Below are 11,619 nucleotides of genomic sequence, written 5' to 3'. Positions count from 1 at the left end.
TTCCTGGTTCTCAATGGCAGGGGCAAGAGTGACCTGTTGTGTGGTATGTATTCCCAGGGGTTTCTCCATGCTGGAATGATTCAGGCAGGTCTGCGGGCAGGCCTCCACAGCCAGTGCATGGTGGGCCAATTGTATCATTGATTCTCTGTGCCATGATAATTCTCAATTGCGTGGTGGTGGCTGGCCTGAGGGCTGGTGCACGGCTTCCCAGGTGCCGGGGGACCTCCTCCTGGGCGCCTATGAGGCAGGGGGCCAGCCCAAACATTGATTTTAGAGAACATGAATTCATCCCAGATATCTTTCATGTTGAGAGTTTCTTTCCCCTGTATCAGAGGGATTCAAGACTTGAGACCCACCATTCAGTACAGTGTCAGCCAGTGTCATCCCTCGAGGTTGACAGCCCTCCTGCCATCTGCAGAGGGACTTGCATGCTGCAATCTGGGCACCCTCAGGAAAGACAGCCTCCCAAATCACGAAAGTGAAACTCAATTGAAGGAAGCCCTGGCACTGGGCCAATGGCCAAGAGCTGGTGTCACCAGTTTTACTTTTACTGGGGAGGGAGTTATTGGGGATTGAACTCAGGGCCTTCACACTGACTATTCCCCCAGCACTCCTGCTTTTTAATTTTTTGTGACAGGGTCTCAATAAGTTGCAAAATTCCCTAGTTTGAATCTGAACCTGCAATCCTTCTGCCTTCCAGTGCTTGGATTACAGGCATGTGCCACCACACCCAGCATGCTTTGAATCATATGAACCATGGCACTTTGGAGCAAATCATGGTGTTAGGGCCACTGACCTTGTTACAGAAAATAGACCAAGCACAGGAAGAAACAGCACCAAGAAGGTTTAGGTAACAGTTTATTACACCAATCAATGGGCCTGACTGGGATCTCACCCAGAGTTAGAGCATCTCCCCCTGCATGGGGTTTTGGGACATTTATAGGGACAACAAGCAGGGTGGGACAAAGGCAGATTTGGTATATTGTTATTGGAGGGTTGGATGACATCATGGGTTGCTAAGGGAGTTTAAACATCTCAAGTTACATTGCAAGGCCATCAGTTAAACAAGCAAGGGTTCCATAAAGGAAGAAATGTCCCGTTATCAGGCTTTTCCAGATATGTCCATCTGGTTTTGGCAGGCATTCTTGGCGGGCCTTTACCTAAAATTTCAGTTCTCCTTCAACCTGGGTCTGGACCCACTGTTTCTAGTTGGTCAGACTGGACCAAACCTCTGAAAGGAAACACAGCAACTGACCGGCTGGGAGGGAAAAGGGAGACTCCCCATCCTGGAAAGATGAAAGAGCTGCTCACCAGTGTCTTCCAGATCAGCGAGCTCAAGTAAGACAGGGCAAAGCTGCAGGCCCAAAGCAACAGAGGATGAGCAGAGGGAGGCAATGAAGGGGCTAAGGGGGAGTCCTCACGCTGCGCACAGATTCACCCCAGGTGAGCTTCTACTGCCCACTGCGCACTGCATGGAGAGCCAGGACCAGTCCTGAAGGAAGAAAAAGTGGCTCCCTAGGGACTCCAATGCCTTCCGGTCCCCCTGGAGTGCAGCCCCAGCCAGGGTCCCTCCGCTGCAACCAAGAAGCGAGGCGTTCCACAAAGGAGCTAAAGGAACTCCTTAGCTTGTACTCTGACAGGATACAGCAGTCTGGGTCACAGTTCGAGCACCTTTGGGTCTCCCCAGGAAGTCACTCCAGCCAGGGACCGCCAGTTGCCCACCCACCCATCCACCAACCATGCACAGGCACTAGAGTGTAGAGAAGCTAAGAAAGGCAAGAGCGAGACTCCCCATGGGCCACTAAAATGCAGTGTTTGCAAGGCCAGGGACACAGGTGGTCAGAGATTTAGCAAGGATATAATAGGTAAGGAAGGAAATTCACTGAAGTGCATGCTGCAAGAGACAGAGGGGTAGTCAGGAGGAGGAGCCCCACAAAAGCCAAGAGGGGATTCCTTATGGGGGGGGCTGCCACTGGCAACCCGCGCTCTGTTGTGAAAGACAACCAAGCTGACCCAGGGTATGAGAAATGTTCTTGTACTACAGTCCACAATGAAAATGTTTCCATTGTCCCACTGTCCCCAAGGATTGTTTCACAGTTTCCTTTGCAATCTTTGTAACTACTGACTCTTAAAATTCTGGGGTTTTGTTTTGGTTTTTGTTTTGTCTCTTAAAATTCTACAAAAGTATAACTCCTAACAAAGAGGTCTGATCCAACTTTTTGATATGTTAACCATCACCTACGAAAATTAAAATTAGGAATGGACTCCAGCTAAACTTAGCCTAAGAGATAATCCTTGTAACCTCTGTCTTCCTCAAGTGTGGCTAAAACTATTAACACTATTCTCAACTGTCAGTCATTTTCCCTCCAACCTGGGGCCAGATCAGAACAACAACCACAAAAGCATTCTGGCATCACAGCACAAAGGAAAAAACTGAACTACAAGGACTTCAGAACAGAAAATCTCATAAAAACAGGTGGGAGCTGGGTGTGGTGGCACACACCTGAAATCCCAGCACTCTGGGAGGCTGAGGCAGGATTGCAATTTAGAATACAGCTTTGGCAGTTTATAGAACTTTCTTTTTTTGTACCAGGAATCAAACTCAGGACTTTGCACTTGCCAGGCATGTGCTTATACCACTGAGCTATATCCCTGGCCCATGCTTTGGCAGTTTAATAACTTAGTGAGACCAGGTCTCAAAATAAAATATAAAGAGGGTGCATGGGAAGCCGTGCGGCGGGGAGCGCCGGTCTTCGGGCTGGCTCCCTGCCTCATAAACTCCCAGAAGGAGGGTCCCCAGTGCTCGGGAAGGTGCAGGGCTGGGAGCACTGGCCCTCAGGCCAGCCCCCAGCCTAGCAGGCACCTGAGAGGAGGGGCTCTGGTGCACAGGAAGCCACACGGCGGGGAGCGCTGTTGTGTGCCGGCCCTCAGGCCAGCCGCAGCTCCTCAGTTGAGAGCTACCATGACACAGAGAAACGATGACACAATTGGCCCACCATGCACTGGCTGCAGATGCCCACCCACAGACGTGTCTGAATCATTCAAACATGGAGAAATCCCTGGGAATACGTGCCATACAACGGGTCACTCTTGCTCCTGCCATTGAGAACGAGAAAGGTCCAGAGTCAGCAGAGGAGCAGCTGCTGAACAAGGACTTGGAGAACATGAGAATACAGACTAAGCCCGAGGAGTCAGAGGTCTTGTGGACTTGGGTCATGAGAGCCGTTTGGAAGCTGTAAACCAGGAGGACCTTGCACAATACCTGGGGGGACTCCCTGGAAACCATTCTTCCCTTGACAGTACAGGCTGTGGTGGAGTTCCAGAGAGGTCTGCAGCAAGATTCCTGCTGCCTGTGCTGACAGTTGGGGAGAGGACACTAACTGGTTGTGGGGTCCCAAAGCAATGGGAGGCTGGAGTGAAAAAGCTACAAAGAATGGTTTTCACCCCAGAAGGCTCACTTGAGATGTTAGTAAGAATTGCCTCCTCAGTATTCTATAGCTGTGACGAGGAAGAGGCCAACGAGAGAAAACAAAGAGACTGAGAAAAAGCAGCTGCTTTTGCTGCAGCACTAGGAGAAACAGATCCCTAGTCTGATTCCCGGGGCCCCAAGAAGAACTCGATGACTGCATTCATCTACTACCACTGTTAAAAGCCAGGCCACCTCAGGAGGAACTGCCCTAAGAGGCCCCATGGGCCATGCCCTGGATGCAAAGGCGACCACTGGAGATTGGTCTGCCCTCTGAAATGGAGGCCCCAGAGCTCAGGCCCATCCTACCAGTTAGTCCAACGGGAATGAGGGGGCCTGGGGCATACTCTGCTTTTTCCCTCTGGCCAGACTGTCATCTCCATGGAGGAGACCCAGGTAATCATGACTATGGAGGAACAAGAAAACAGCCTGTTGCTAAACACAGGTGCAAGTCTTTCGGTCCTTCTTTTCAATCCTGGCCTTCCTTCCAGCCATCACACCTCAGTGAATGGAGTCACTGGTGAGGAGGTAATGCTATTTTTGACAACCCTTAGGCTGTAACTACTTGTTAGATCCTTCTTGTGTATCTCTGTCTTCCTGAGAAACCACTTTGAAGATACCACCATGTATTACAGCAGCCACTGATATTTTTCTACTAATCTACCCATAACTCTGTAATGTTTGTATTGTTCCTATCCTATTTTGTAAATGGATGCATGTTTATTATTATGTGTTTCCTACAACAACCATTGAGAATAGTTAATGATTATTCAATAGGTCACTCATGTATAGCTCTATTTATTTTCTTTAGAAGCCACTTTGAGGATACCAAAGTATAGTACAACAACTATTGATAATCTCCTACCTCTTTTGTCTGTAACTCACTATTATTTGTCTGTTTGTTTTCCTGAGAAACTATCTTGTAGATAACAATATGTAAAACAAGAACCACTGATAATTTCCTACCACTTTGTCTGTAATTTGGTAACCCCCCCATTATTATGTTATCCTTCTTTTACTCTTTAAAATAAAAAATAAAAATAAAAAATCTAGAAAGGACTGAGGACATAGCTCAGTGCAAAGGCCCTGGGTTCAATCCTGACAGAAAGAGAAGGAGAGAGAGAGATAGAGACAGAAACAGGAAAATAGAGAGACACAAGAAAAGGTATTAAAAGAAGTGAGAGCTGTCAAAATCAAGAGCAGGGGATTGGGTCAGATCTACCAAACAGTAAAACTGAGAGGCTACTAAAAAAAAAAAAAAAAAAAAAAAAGGCTGGGCATCATGGCACAGGTCTGTAATCCCGGCACTCAGGAGGCTGAGGCAGGAGAGTCACCGAGAGCTCAGGCCAACCTGGACTATATACTGAGATCCTGCCTCAAAAAACAAAAAACAAAACAAAACAGTTATTATACATGAATGCCCGATGATAACTATTACCAAGGACTCCGCCAAAAGCATAAGTTTGTCCTGAGTCAGTTTGAGACTCATTTAACAAAACTGCCGTTGAAAAATCCAGATCTTGAGATGTTCACACTGAAATGAATTCTATGGACCAAGGACAATACAAAGCCAAGTATATGACAGTAGTTCAGTAAAATTATAACTAAATAAATCTGGCATACAGTAAACTGTATCTGTCCTTCTTTATGATTCTCCCATGACTCTGCAACTGGCTTTGATACAATAAAAGCAAGTATTAAGCTGGAGCAACACCCATGCTCACAGGCATGGCTAGAGAAGTACTCTATAGACTGGAGCTTAAATCTGCCTTCTTCTAATGACACTAAATATGTTTAAAAACTAACCTGTGCTAGGGTACACTATGTTTGATAGCACAGGTTGGTTAAGTGCCACACAGGTAAGAGTAAGAGGGGAAATTCCTACCTATATTTTCTTTTACTTTTTTTTTTCTTGCCAGGAGGCAGGGAAACCAGAGTCTCACTAAGCAGTTCAAACTGGCCTTGAACTCACAGCAATCCTCCTGCCTCAGCCTACTGAGTGCTGGCATTGCAGGTGTATGCCACCACACCTGGCAGCTCCTAGCTATATTTTTTTAAACAACAGGAAAATCTCTTCACCCTCTGTAAATATAGGATGGACCTACACCCGTCAACACAATCTTACCATTGTACTTGAATACTGACTACGTGGAGAAATATTTTATCCAGTCGGCTCGCTGTGTTAGCAGGGCCTGTCACAATCTGCTGTTCTCTATTTTGTTGTTCTTGGGGTTTGGTTGCATTGTACATCACGGGGTCAGGAGGGCAGTGACGGCTCAGCCCGCGGAAGCGAATGGTTTTACCCAGCAGGCCTCACGCCGCTTCTCTCCGCTGGCACCTGCGCCACCGCGGCCGCTCCACTCCAGCCGTAGGGATCACAGTAGCGACCTTCTGCTACGGTTGCGCTCCTGCTCCCCGCCATGCTCGTCTTCACCTCTGGCAGACTGTACCGTTTGATGAACTTAAGACTGATTACCAGAGTCCCGTAGACCAGTGCTATACCCAGAATCCTCCTGTGTTTCCCGAGTCCCTCGTCCATGCCTTCTTCTGTCAGGTTTCTCTGTGCAGCCCTGTGGCTTCCTCTGCGTCTCAATATGTCCCTCTTGGCGATCATATCTGGAGGTGTTTGACAGACCACTGAGGAGCAGACTGGGACTCGATGACCCGCCCGTCATCCTGATGCAGATATTCTCCCTACTCTCAGAAAGCTCGGTACAATGTGGTCTATCTTTTGGTGAGCTCTTAGAGCAACACACAGTTAAATGCAGGCAAAATCCACCAGTTGAAGGGACCCTATCTGGCAAGATCCTGTTCCCAAGAGAAGCCTGTGGAATCTGATCAGTACTTAGACTGCTTCCACAATTTTTGTTTGTGGAAAGGCTATTTTCATATGCTACAGTGGATAAAGAATTTAAGTGGGATTATTTATAAATTAATATAAAATGATTTCCTCTGGTAGTCACAGGTTCAACTTGCAGTCAAGGAACAGCTATAGTCTTTCAAATGGACGCATTAATTACTGACTGTCCTTAGTCCACTGGAAGCTTTTGTGTACAGTAGCCTGTGGGGCTCATTTTGGTTTATCGAAATGCCATCTTATTATGAATTAGCTGTAATCAGGTACTTCTGGTGAAGTGAAAATGTATACCTGACTTGTGGGAAACCATAGGTTTCTTCATTTATCGTGTAGCAATTATACTTGGATACATTTACAAAAAATAAAAAGAGTGGGATTTTACTCTTTGACTTGAACATGATCCCCGTGTAGTGCATGAATGAGAGATTTCCCATGTTTCCATCAAAATAATATACTCGCCGGGCATGGTGGCGCACACCTGTAATCCCAGCACTCGGAAGGCTGAGGCAGGAGGATTGCTGCAAGTTCGAGACCAGCCTCAGCTACAAAGTGAACTCAAGGCCAGTCTGAACTGCATAGCAAGACCCTGTCTCAAAAAAAAAAAACCAAAATAATAATAATAATATACTTGCTTTAATTATTTTTATTTTTATTTTTTTGGTACCGGGAATTGAACTCAAGACTTTGTGCTTGTCAGCAGGTATTTGTGCTACTGAGCTATATACCCGGCCCACTTGCTTTAATTATTAAGCATAAGGGCAGGGTGACATAGTGCATGAACATGTTGAGTTGGCTCCTGGCATATAACAAGTCCTCATTAAACTTAGGGGCTGTCAGAGGAGTCAGTGAAGATTACACTAATGGATGCATAATTACACCCAGGAATAAAAGCTATACATGCACATCCGTAATTCCAGCACTCAGGAGGCTGAGGCAGGAGGACTGCTGTGAGTTCAAGGCAATACATAGGAAAACCCTGTGTCAATCAGAGAAAGAGAGGAAGAAGAAGAGGAAGGTGAGGACAAGGATGAAGAAGAAGAAGAGGAAGGGAGAGAGGGAGGCAGGGAGGGAAGACAGGAGGAAGGGTTACATAGAGAAATACAACATACACTAAGGGAATGGAGGCTCAGACTGGGCTTCAAGGGCTCTACCTTGCCCTTCTCTTGTGAATTTCTTTCCTGTGCACAAGCCCATGGAGACAGAAATTAAAGCTCCTTGCTCCTGGCTGGAAACACTGGCTTCTGTTATTGCTTTTCTCCCTATGTCCTGGAGAAGGGCAGATGCCCTTCTCCACAGGGAAGGGTGAAGTGACTTTATCTGTTTGCTTAGCTTCTCTGTCAGTCAAGGACTGACAGCCAGAGAAAGGGAAGAGCCACCTTTCCTTTGCCCCCCACTCTGCCCAGTGCGGTGCCAGACCCTTTACAGATGCCCTCAATGACAGGCACAGGTGCTAGTACAATCCCCATACTGCGGCTGGGGAGACCGAGATCTGGAGCACCAGCCTCAGCCTGGGGCAACGCTGAGAATGCAGAGGAGCCGGGCCCTGGACCCGCATCCTCCTGCGACCTGCAAGTGGCCAGAAGCAGCCAGGGGCTGGGGACAGCGAAAACAGTAACAAAGCACCGACACCCACACACATGCGCATCGGTTGAGACTCATTAAATAAACTGTAGAACATTCACCTGGGCACAGCCGTGCACACCGGGAATGTGCAGGTTCAAGCCAGCCTGGGCAACTTGGCAACCTACTGAGACAGTCTCAAAATAAAAATACTCAATGAATAAATGGAAATAAATAGCTGGGCACAAAGGCCCTGGGTTCAATTCACAGTAGCGCACACAAAAAAAGTAGAATATTCGTTCCATAGAACCCTATGCTGCTGCTTACAAATAATGTAGATTAATGTTGTCCATACTCCTGTACCGTTTGTGTGGAATTTTGTAAATCATAAACATATGCCGTTATCTAAAATTACTACAAGATGAATGTGAAGCTCCACTCATAGATGTGCAAGAAACAGAGCATCTGTTATTTGCTTTTGATCAACTTTCTATCTGAAGGCCCCAGGCTGCCCAGGGAAGTCAACCTCAGCTGCCCTCCATGCCCGCCCCTCTCCCTCAGGGCCGTGAAGTCCTTGGGTCACACAGAGCCGCGGGGCTGTGGGCCGAGCAGGGAGATGCCAGTGTCACTGGATGCCAGCCTCCTGGTTCCTGCTGCAGCCCACCGGGGCCACAGGCTCCCAGGCCCTCCGTGAGGAGGGCACCTCAGGAGGTTGGAAGCCGCTTCCGGCCCTCTGCAGCCTCCCAGCTCCCAGCTCAGCAGGGTAGAGTGCACCCCGCCTTGCACCTAGAATCCACTGGGCTCAAGTTCTCTCTGGGCTCTGGCTCCCCACCACCCCACGCATGACAACAGAGTCGGGGAGGAAGTGGGCTACCTGTGTGTCCTGTAGGTAACATCTCTGCTGCTCCCCGCTGCCCCAGACCTCCTGCAGGACAAGAAGGCCCAGTTCTTCAGATATTCCTCGCAGTGCCTCCTGTTAGTAGTCATACACATACATTACATGAACACACAGCCGGGTGTAATCGCAGCACTTGGGAGGCTGAGGCAGAAGGACTGCTGCAAGGTCAAGACCAGCCTGGGTTATAAAGTGAGCTCAAGGCCAGCCTGAACTGCATAGCGAAACCCTGTCTCAAAAACCAAAAAGAAGACAAAAACATACACGAACATACATGATAACTATATTCTGTGTGTGTGCACGGTGTACACTATTGCTACCCATTGTCCTGAGTAACACAGACAAGTTTCTCTTGTTTACTGTTTTTTATTATCACTAAAATGAATGAATATCTCACTAATTATATCAGTGACAAATACATTTAGCTGCGAGAAACTTACTACCCAGCTACCAAGGCTTTAATACACTGGGGTTTGTTTTCTGAAGCCGGCACAGCAGAGCTGGCGCAACGGCTCCCAGGTGCTTTGAGGACCCGCACTCTCCCTTTTCTGAACTGCCACCATCATGGTGTGGATTTTTCTCCTGGTTTGTTGCCTCATTGTCCCAAGGTGACTGCTGCAGCTTCAGCATCCTTTCACACTGAGGAAAGGGGAGCCAGGTGTGGTGGTGCACACTGATAAACCCAGCACTCTGGGAGGCTGAGGCAGGAGGATTGCAAGTTTGAATACTACCTGGGCAACTTAGTGAGATTCTGGTTCACAATAAAAAAGGACTGGGGATGGAGCTCACTATGAAGGCCTGGATTCACTCACTAGTACCTCAATCAATCGATCGGTCAGTCACTCAGTAAAGTGGGGTAACCAGCAGTGCCCTGTAACAGGGAAGCAGGCACTTCTGTGGAAATGTTCCTTAGCATTTCCAGGAAGATCCAGTCAGCCCAACTATTGCCCAGGGCACTCTCAGGGAAGCTGCAAAGTGGCCGACGGCACCTCCAGCCTTTGTGACAAGGGCGGGAGAGGCAGAGGGAGTCGGGAACGTGCTTGTTAAACACACTGTCTGTGCATGAACGCACAGGGCTTTATAATTTACAGAGCAGCCGCGGTTGCCATTTCATGGAAACTGCAACCAAAGCCCAGAGAGAAGCAAGCAACCTGTCTCAGGCCACACAGCAAGTGCTGTGCATGGAACCAACCGGGCCTGGGGCTCACCTCCGTGCCTCTGTTTCCCCACATGATCTATGAGCTTTGCACTCACTCGGCCCCGACAGCACCCCACAACCTGGGCGCAGAGACGCACAGGACAGGTAGGGCTACGGTACCATGCACCTCTGCAGTGACAGCGGCCCAGGCCTGGGGTCAGTGACAGCAGCTGTCCAGAGGCAGACACAGGTCCTCAGGGCCAAGGGCAGCTCCTCCCCTAGCACAAGTCCATCAGGGCCAGCAGACGAAAGAGCTGGGGTCCCTCGGGCCTCCTCCACGGGAGACAGAGAGGGGGTGGCAAAGCGAAGGGGAGGGCGGAGTGACAGGGAAGCGGCATGGAGAGAGGAGGCCGAGAAAGGGGAGGTGACAGGGAGGGGGGGGACAGGGAATGAGGGAGCCATGACACTGGGCAGCGGCAGACGGGGACACCCTGCAGACGGGGACACCCAGCAGACAGGAACACCCAGCAGACAGGCAGAGTGGGCTTCAGGCAGGGCAGGGAGTGGGCCGGCCTGGTGTCACCTCCCCCCACCAGGTGCACAAGTGTGGCAGAGGCCTTGCAGAGGAAGGACAGGCCACGGAGACAGGAAAAGCCCTTCAGGCTGCGCAGTCAGGCAGCTTCACAGAGGCCGAGACCCCCACCCTGGGCCCTTCCGTCCACCCAAGGGCTGCCCTAGCCCATCCCCTGGCTTATAACTCCTGCTCAGCACATTTGCTGAATGAATAATTTGAAAGCCACCGAGCAACAAGCCTACACTCGCCGCACAAAGCGAGTCACTTGTATAAATGCGTAGAAAGGTCACCGGAAGAGGAACACAAGGAAGTCTGTGTGCCCAGCTCGACCCACAGAGCTGGGTCTCTTCAGCGGGGAGAAGACCTGTCCCGGCAGACACCTCCCTCAGCCACTGCCCCCTGCAGAAGCACCCAGGCCTGCCCGCCTTCAGCCAGGGAAATATCCTAGAATGACTGTCTGCAGCCCTAGGGCCCCCAGCGCCCACCCTCCACCTCCGTGCCCCCCTGGCTCAGAGCCCCTCCTAGTCCTCCACCTGTAGGACGGTGCCCATCTCCTCTCCAGGGCCCCCACAGGCCTGTGCGACCCGGCCAGCCCGTCCCTCCCAGCTCACGCTCCCCCCTCCCCCCGCAGCCTTGCTCTTATTGGCCCCTGGACCCAGGTGCTGTCCCCGCTGCCTGGGCTCCGGCACTCTCTGGGCCCAGCACCCCCTGCCAATGCTCCAGGATGTCCATCCTCTCTCCTGGGCCAGCGCCGGCCTCCCGCTGCCCCACAGGCCCCTGGGCTGCCTGCCTCCCTGCACTCAGCCCACGCCCAGGCATGCAGCCATGCGTCCCCTGCACCCAAATCGTGTCCACGCCTACTCGGTCACCCTCAAGTGGAAGGGGTAAACGGCCCTCGGCTGTGCTCACAACCAAGCCAGGAGCTGACACAACCTCCTGAGCACCTGCCGAGCCGACTGCTCTGCAGAGGCTGCTTGGTGGGCCCAACAGCCCACAGCGGGTGGCCCGGCTCCCATCGTCAGGACTGGAGAAGACAGGACCCGCCTGGGGGCCACATGAGCCCCAGAGCTCCCACGATGTGCAGGAGCCGGGCTGACTTGGTGACAGCAGGGCACAGGAGCCTCCCGGG

The sequence above is a fragment of the Chinchilla lanigera genome, unplaced genomic scaffold, assembly GCF_000276665.1.
Source record: "Chinchilla lanigera isolate Chin_1 unplaced genomic scaffold, ChiLan1.0 scaffold00051, whole genome shotgun sequence".
Lineage (NCBI taxonomy): Eukaryota > Metazoa > Chordata > Mammalia > Rodentia > Chinchillidae > Chinchilla > Chinchilla lanigera.
This window is presented reverse-complemented; position numbering follows the sequence as displayed.